This window comes from Mastomys coucha, unplaced genomic scaffold (assembly GCF_008632895.1).
Source record: "Mastomys coucha isolate ucsf_1 unplaced genomic scaffold, UCSF_Mcou_1 pScaffold13, whole genome shotgun sequence".
Classification (NCBI taxonomy): domain Eukaryota; kingdom Metazoa; phylum Chordata; class Mammalia; order Rodentia; family Muridae; genus Mastomys; species Mastomys coucha.
Window position 1 is genome coordinate 4,834,422 of NW_022196895.1, and position 7,641 is coordinate 4,842,062.

Sequence of the window (7,641 nt, forward strand, 5' to 3'; positions counted from 1 at the left end):
CTGTGTGTTGTGGGACTGGCTGCAGAGCTTGCGCCCAAGGTCTGCTCTGGACCCCAGCCCAGACAGATCGGAAGGAACCCAAGTCACTGGGCTGTCAGAGTTCCTTTGTGCCTGCTCCCTCCTTCCCAGTTACTCCCTGTGTTGGGACAGATGTTGGTTCCTGCTTACCTCTGATCCTGGGTGTGTCAGAGCACCTGGGAGTGGAGCTTCCTCTGGGTGTTGTGGGACTGGCTGCAGAGCTTGCGCCCAAGGTCTGCTTTGGACCCCAGCCCAGACAGACCGGCAACAGTGTTTCTTAGTGGAATTATCCTGAGAGGATTTTTATTTTAATCAAAGTTGTTTTGTTTTAGTATAAACTTTTACTAAACAATTTCTCTGTAAATATTTTTAGAACCCATGCAAAATTATTTGAGGCTTAATGATGAGCCTTGGTGTGTAGTAGCACCTGCTGCACAAAAATGATGATACGTAATCTCCATGTAAGAGCTGGCTATATTGTTCAAGCACCTGGAATACCAGCATTCCTGAAAACTATTTATATAAAGATGGGAGGAGGAGACTGCAGAGTTTTCAAAGATGAACAGGGAATCTATTCTGGAGTACAGTGAGAAAATAGTAACGAGGCTCTGACTCAAGTAAAGAGGGAATTGACAAGCCACACTTGAGGCTATTCTCTGACTTCCACATGTGTATTATGGTCCACATTCACAAACATGAATGTATCCCCCAAATGAATGCGTGCACACTCATGTGCAGGCACACACAATCACTCACTCAAAAACAAACAAAAACTTAAACCAAACAAAAACAAACCTAAAAAAAAATTATCAAGCTACTTTTAATAAAACCATTTCTGCTAAGCCTGGAGGTATATTGTGAGCTCAGAGGAGCATTCATTTAGAGCTGAATAATAACTCAAAATAACAAATTTGGAAATAGCATATTTTGATACAAAGAGCTGAGTTAGACTTAATTTCCACTAGCTATAGAGTCTCGCAATGACTCTTATTTCCATAGTCCTTATAATAACAGCATAGTTTTCAAGAGATATTTTGAATAGCATTTTAGTTGGCTATTTTTAGCATTCTTTATTTGTTTTGTTTTGTTTTGTTTTGTCTTGCTTTTGAGACATCTCATGTAGCCCAGGCTGATATCGAACCCCTTTGTAGCTGACAGTGACCTTGAACTTCTGATCCATATGCCTTTACATTCCAAGTCCTGCAATTACAGATGTGTGCCATCATACATCTTTTAGGTGAATCTGAAGGGTCAAGCCCAGGACTTTATCAGTGTTAGGCGATCACTCACCAGTTGAACTGTATCCATAGCCACATCATTGGTTCCTGATGTCCTAGTTTTATTGTTTTAGGGATTTATTTTATGCTATTCAGAATGCTTACATACTTTATGTCACATTATTATTATTATTTATGATTATTATTGTGATTATTATTTAAATTGTGTTTTTTTCCTGAAGTAAATGTCACTTTGAACTGATAACTCAGTAGAGTGAAAAGAGGAAAGCACTTTCTTCCTTGCGCTCTCTCTCTCTCTCTTACACACACACACACACACACACACACACACACACACAAACAAAACGCGTATACAGAGAAACAATGGGCGGGTACGGTGGACCATGTCACCAGACAGAAGAACTATAAGGTTGAGTAGGCTCAAACCTTAGGGAATCTCCCAATTGAGAATGACTGGCATAGATCCAGCTCCCTGCAAAACTACCTGATCTGGAACATGCAACCATGAAACTCCACTGAGAGGACTATGACAATCAGTCATGGAGTGGAATAACCTGGAGTTCTCAGTGCTAATGAGGTATCTAGATAGGCCCTACGAATTTACTTCCCTTCCTGGGCATTCCTTTCTCCAAATGGTATTTAATCCCTGATTCTCCCTGATTAGAATTTACTTCCCTTCCTGGTCATTCTTTCCTCCAAATGGTATTTAATCCCTGATTATCCCTGATTAAGATGCATTCACATCTGCCATAAATAAAGCTCTTTGGATAAACAAGGACCATGTCCTTCATCAAGGATCACTGCAGTGGGGATAGGGGAGGAGCAGGCTGGGCTTCAATATATGGCCCTCTTTCAGCCCATATTCACTTGGCATTTCATCTCCACCCCAGGCTCAGCCTTCTCCTTCCTGCCTTACCTGAGGGAAAGAGTAGACCCAGAGACCCCCATTGTTCCCAACTCCCAGTGGTACCCCAGCGGCATCTGGGCACAGGAGACTGAGAACCACAGCATGTGTCTCATCCCCTGCTGTTTCTCATCTAGGAAATGGACTTGGGTCATTATTAAGGATTGTGTTCTCTTTCCCCTGAGTGGCTTGCAGGCTGTGTTCAGGTGCTCCAGCTGTGGAAAGGCAACCACACGGCTCGGCAAGGAGGGAGAGAGAGGGGAGAGAGGAAGGAGGAGAGAGGGAGACTGCCTGTCTCTCTCCTTCAGTCTCTAACATGCCACATCATCACTATAGATATGTAAACACTTCAGTGCATACTAATGCTCACTTTCTCTTACACCCAGTTTCACCAGATTCTTTTTTTTTTAAATAAGATTATTAAGCTAGGATAGTTAGTTATACTGTCAATTTTGATTTCTTTTACTTAGAGGACACGCTTTTAAAAGTGTACCAGATGACTTCTGTCATTTTGTTATATTAAAAAAAAAACCTGTGATAAAGTTTGTAGAAAGATAACTTAAAAGCACACAAATTACACACATATACACACACACACACATCACTGAGATAGCTTATGTAGCCTTTTCATTATGAGAATTAAATGTTGACACAATGAAAATGTACATGAAATATAAAGTAAACATATGGCATTTATAAAATTGAACCCATTAAAAGAAATGCTTGGGTTGAGATATTTGAGATAGTCTAAGGGCAGATACCTGGATGCTACCTGTGAGGTGGAAATTTTAGGAAACAATGAGATAAGATGTCCAACCCAGAGAGGGAGACTTTCCACCCAGTACTGCTGACCCTCCACACAAGCACACTGGCATATTTGACAAGACAAAGTTGTCGAAAGAACTAATACTCAAACAGGTTTTCCAGTGTTCTTTCTTTTATTTGGAAATGATGATTTTTTTATTTGGTAAATAATTTCTTTCTTTTTTTTTAAAAAAATGTATTTATTATATGTAACTACACTGTCTTCAGACTCTCCAGAAGAGGGAGTCAGATCTCATTACGGATGGTTGTGAGCCATCATGTGTTTGCTGGGATTTGAACTCAGGACCTTCAGAAGAGCAGTTGGTGGTCTTAACCACTGAGCCATCTCTCCAGCCCCGGTAAATAATTTCTATGAAAGTTTCCTACTGAATAATAAAAATGTGAGGCCGAATATGCGGGCTCATGCCTTTAATCTCAGCGCTTGGGAGGCAAAGGCAGGTGGATCTCTGTGAGTTCAAGACCAGCCTGCTCCACACAGTGAGTTCCATAACACTCATGGTTATTTAGAGAAATCATGTCTCAAGAAAATCAAAACTGTGACATCACCCCACACCACTTCTCTCACCATTCCATCTTCTACACATGACTACAAAGTGACTGGGTTCATTTATTAGAAGCAAATGATGAGTATCAACACAATTACTAGCTGAAAGATGCTTTGTTTTCATGTCCTTACTTTATGCCTAATGCTTTCTTGGAAGGCTCCACATACTGTTTTAGTCATCATGTCTGCTTTGGCTTCATTGTCTGTGACACTGCTGGTGGTTGGTTGTTTTTGGTGAACATAAATATTAACAAGTGCTGGTGAACTATTCTGTAAATGTTTCTCAGTGGGGATTTGTTTTGTGTTTTCTTGTTTGTTTTTTATTTGTTTGCTATTTCCCATGGTGCTCAGTGCCCATACCTGTGCATGGTAGACAAATGTTCTAACAATAACCTCTCTTAGTTAATATGTATATATTTAGTATCCCGATACCCACATATCACTTATTTAACTACCAGTCACATTGTTGGGTATTAAATTGTCTATTTTTGTTGATAGGGTCAACTTTGAAAGAATATTCTGTTCTCAGCTTCTGCTCTTCGTCATTTATTCACAAGTCACTTCATTTTCATTCATGCATATTACCATGTTTTAGATGCCTTTCTCTACAACATGCTTTGTGTCATTGCCCTAGATTCCATTTTTGTGTTTGGGTCTTGTTAGAGTGACACATAAGCCAATTCTGTGTGGCAATAACTGATAAAGTATTTATTGTTTAACAAAGATTCTGTTGCCTACATTGCATATGTCAAATTTGACTGGTCACAATGGAGACATTAGTGGAAGTACAGATATTTTCAGGATGAATTACCACATGTATTCCTCTATCCAGGATGAGTCACTGTATCTGGTCCTCACCTCAGAGAGAGTAGCCTGCCACACATGGGCACCTGGAGATATCCATATTTAAAGCATTTCCCCTCTTTCAGGAAGCCTAGAATGCTCTTAAATGTCTCTTTCCTACCTCATCTGTTATATGAGACAGAGAAAATAAACCCACTAGACACCATAACTCCAGATGCCTGAAGCCATTAGTAACTAACACAAATTCTCTGTCTGTCTGATACTCTGGGCAAACCCAGAGGGACAAGCTCTGCCCTGCTCCATTTGAACTTCATTTTCATAAACACAACTCCACCTGCATCCCTGGAACACTGCTGTTGCTCAGGCCAGAGAGGTCTGCGTTGGGGACTACTGACTGCATCCCTGGAAGCCTGTCCCAATCAGGGACAATCAGCAGCCCTAAGCCATCACAGTCTACCTGGATCCCTGAAAGCCTACAACCTCCAGGACTAATCATCTCTACCTATAATCCTAAAAGCCCACTGACATCAAAGACTACCAGCTCTCACTCATAAGGGACTACCAGTCTGACCAACTCTAGGTGTAACTAGATGACAAAACACCAGCACAAGAACACAGTCAACAAACACCAGGGCAATATATTGTTGTTCCAGGGAAATGTTTGTGATCCCAAAAACACACACAGGAGCCAATCAGATGCAACTTGGAGCAGGGTCTTTATTCTATTCGAGCTAGCTTGGGTCCCTCCAATACACTGCCATCACACAGGACAGTTTTTGTGGTAGAGGAGCCCTGAATGTCTATCAGGGAAAGGCTTTATAGTAAGCAGCAAGCAGCAAGCAGGGAATATGTATGCAAGCATCTAATTGGAAAGCTCCTGTGCCCAACTAACTAAAAGGCAGATAGTACCAAAACTAACAAAATCAGAATTGAAAAAGCAGAGAAATCAAGGGACACTGAAGAAATTCAAAGAATCATTAAGTCTTACTTCAAAAGCCTATACTCAAAATGGCAAACTCTACAGTGAAGGATGCCCACAGCATCCACAGCACCAACCCTCAGTATCTCGTGGAGAAGATCATCCGGATGCAAATCTATGAATCAAAGTACTGGAAAGAAGAGTGTTTTGGACTTACAGCTGAACTTGTGTCCACAAAGCCATGGAGTTAAAGTTCGTGGGTGATGTGTATGGTGGAAACATAAAAACATAAAGCCAACTCCTTTGTGTGTTTAACCTTGAAGATGCTTCAAATTCAACCTGAGAAGCATTGTTGAGTTCATAAAAAATGAAGATTTCAACTATGTCTGGATGTTGGGGGCACTTTACATGAGGCTGACAGGAACTGCAATTGATTGCTACAAGTACTTGGAACCTTTGTACAATGACTATTGAAAAATCAAAAGCTAGAACCAAAATGGAGAGTTTGTACTGATGCATGTAGATGAGTTCATTAATGAACTACCGCACAATGAGGGAGTCTGTGATATTTTGCCCCAGCTACAGAAACGGTATGTGCTGGAAGAAGCTGAACAACTGGAGCCTCAAGTTAGTGTTCTAGAAGAGGACATGGATGCTGTGGAGTCTAGTGAGGAAAAGGAAGAGGAAGATGTGAAGCTGGAAAGAGTGCCATTACCTGACCAACAATGAAGAAACTACTAAGACTTTGACAAGCCAAGGTGCTCACCTGCACTGTGGTATAGGAGGAGCCAGAGTTGTTTTCCCAGAAAGCAGAGTAGATTCCCCTAAAAGAAGAAGGCCTTGTCCCCTATGAGAAAGGCATAGGAGCAAGAGTCCACGACGCCATCAAAGCAGGTCCAGAGGTAGATGACACAGATCCTGCTCTAAATCCCCAGGTCACTGCCATAGCCACAGACATAGAAGCCATTCAAAGTCTCTGGAAAGGTCTAAGAAAATCCATAAGAAGAGCTGGAGAGGAAATGGGTAATGGATTCATCTTGATTTTAGTCCAAATGACCTGTAAATATGAGAGTATCCGTTTAAGTGGAATGATCAAGATCTCCTCTTTAGGAAGCTATGAGCATTTTGGGTTTTTCAAAATCAGCTTGTTCTGTTGGGTTTTGTTTTTATTTTAGTATTACAGAGGTGCTAAGTTTTGTATCTTTTTGGATTATAACCAACAGCTTTGAAGAGTGTTTTTGACCAAATCAAGGTCAAGTTTTAGCCTAACCAACTATGGTTATTCATACTTAACAGGGTAAAGAAGACCTGGGAACTGGAGAGGTTCCTGAGTAAAAAGATGTGATCCTTTTATTTGTAATTAAATCTGCTGCAGTTCTCATTTTCAAGCAATCAAACAAACAAAAGCCTATATTCCACAAAATTTTAATATTAAATGGAAATGGATGATTTTCTAGACATACACTACTTACCAAAGCTAAAACAAGATCAGGTAAGCTATTTAAAATGTTTCATTACCCCTAAGGAAATAGAAGTAGCTTTTAAAATTCTCCCAACCAAAACAAACTCAGAGCCATAAGGACTTAGCAAAGAATTCTGCTGTACTTTCAAAGAAGACCTAATATCAATACTCCTTAAAATATTCCATAAGCTAGAAACAGAAGGAACACTGTTAAACTCATTCTATGAGGCCACAATTGTTTTGATATGTAAACCATCCAAAGACTTAATAAAGAAAGAGAATTTTAGACAAATTTCCTTTATGAACATTGGTACAAAAACACTCAATAAAATACTCACAAACCAAATCCAAGAATATATTAAAGACATCATCCAACATGATCAAGTAGGGATGCAAGGAAGGTTCAATATATGAAAACCCATCAATGTGATCCACCATATATACAAACTGAAAGAAAAAACATGACATGATCATCTCACTAGATGTTAAAAAGCTTTTGAAAAAGCCATAAGTGATTCATATTAAACGTCTTGGAAAGATCAAGGATACAAGTTGCATACCTAAAAACAATAAAGGCAATACACAGCAGGCCAATAGCCAACATCAAGTTAGAAGAAGGGGGAACTTAAAGCAATTCGACTAAGATCAGGGACAAGACCATGTTAACTCTTTCCATATCTATTCAATACAGTACTTGTAGTCCTAGCTAGAGGAATAAGATAACTAAAGGACATCAAGGTAATACAAACTGAAAAAGAAGTCAAAGTACTACTATTTGTAGATGATATTATAGTATACATAAGCAACCCCAAAAGTTCTACCAGACAACTCCTATAGCCAATAAGCACTTTCATCAAAGTGTCTTGACACAAAATTAACTAGAAGAAACTAGTAGCATTCTCTCCCCTATTTAAACAAACAATAAGA

At 39.8% G+C, this 7,641-nt stretch overlaps 1 pseudogene; it reads left to right on the plus strand.

The window, feature by feature from the left end:
• Positions 1-5,341: 5,341 nt before the first annotated feature.
• LOC116087788 lies at positions 5,342-6,279 on the plus strand (annotated as a pseudogene).
• The last annotated feature ends 1,362 nt before the right edge of the window (positions 6,280-7,641 follow it).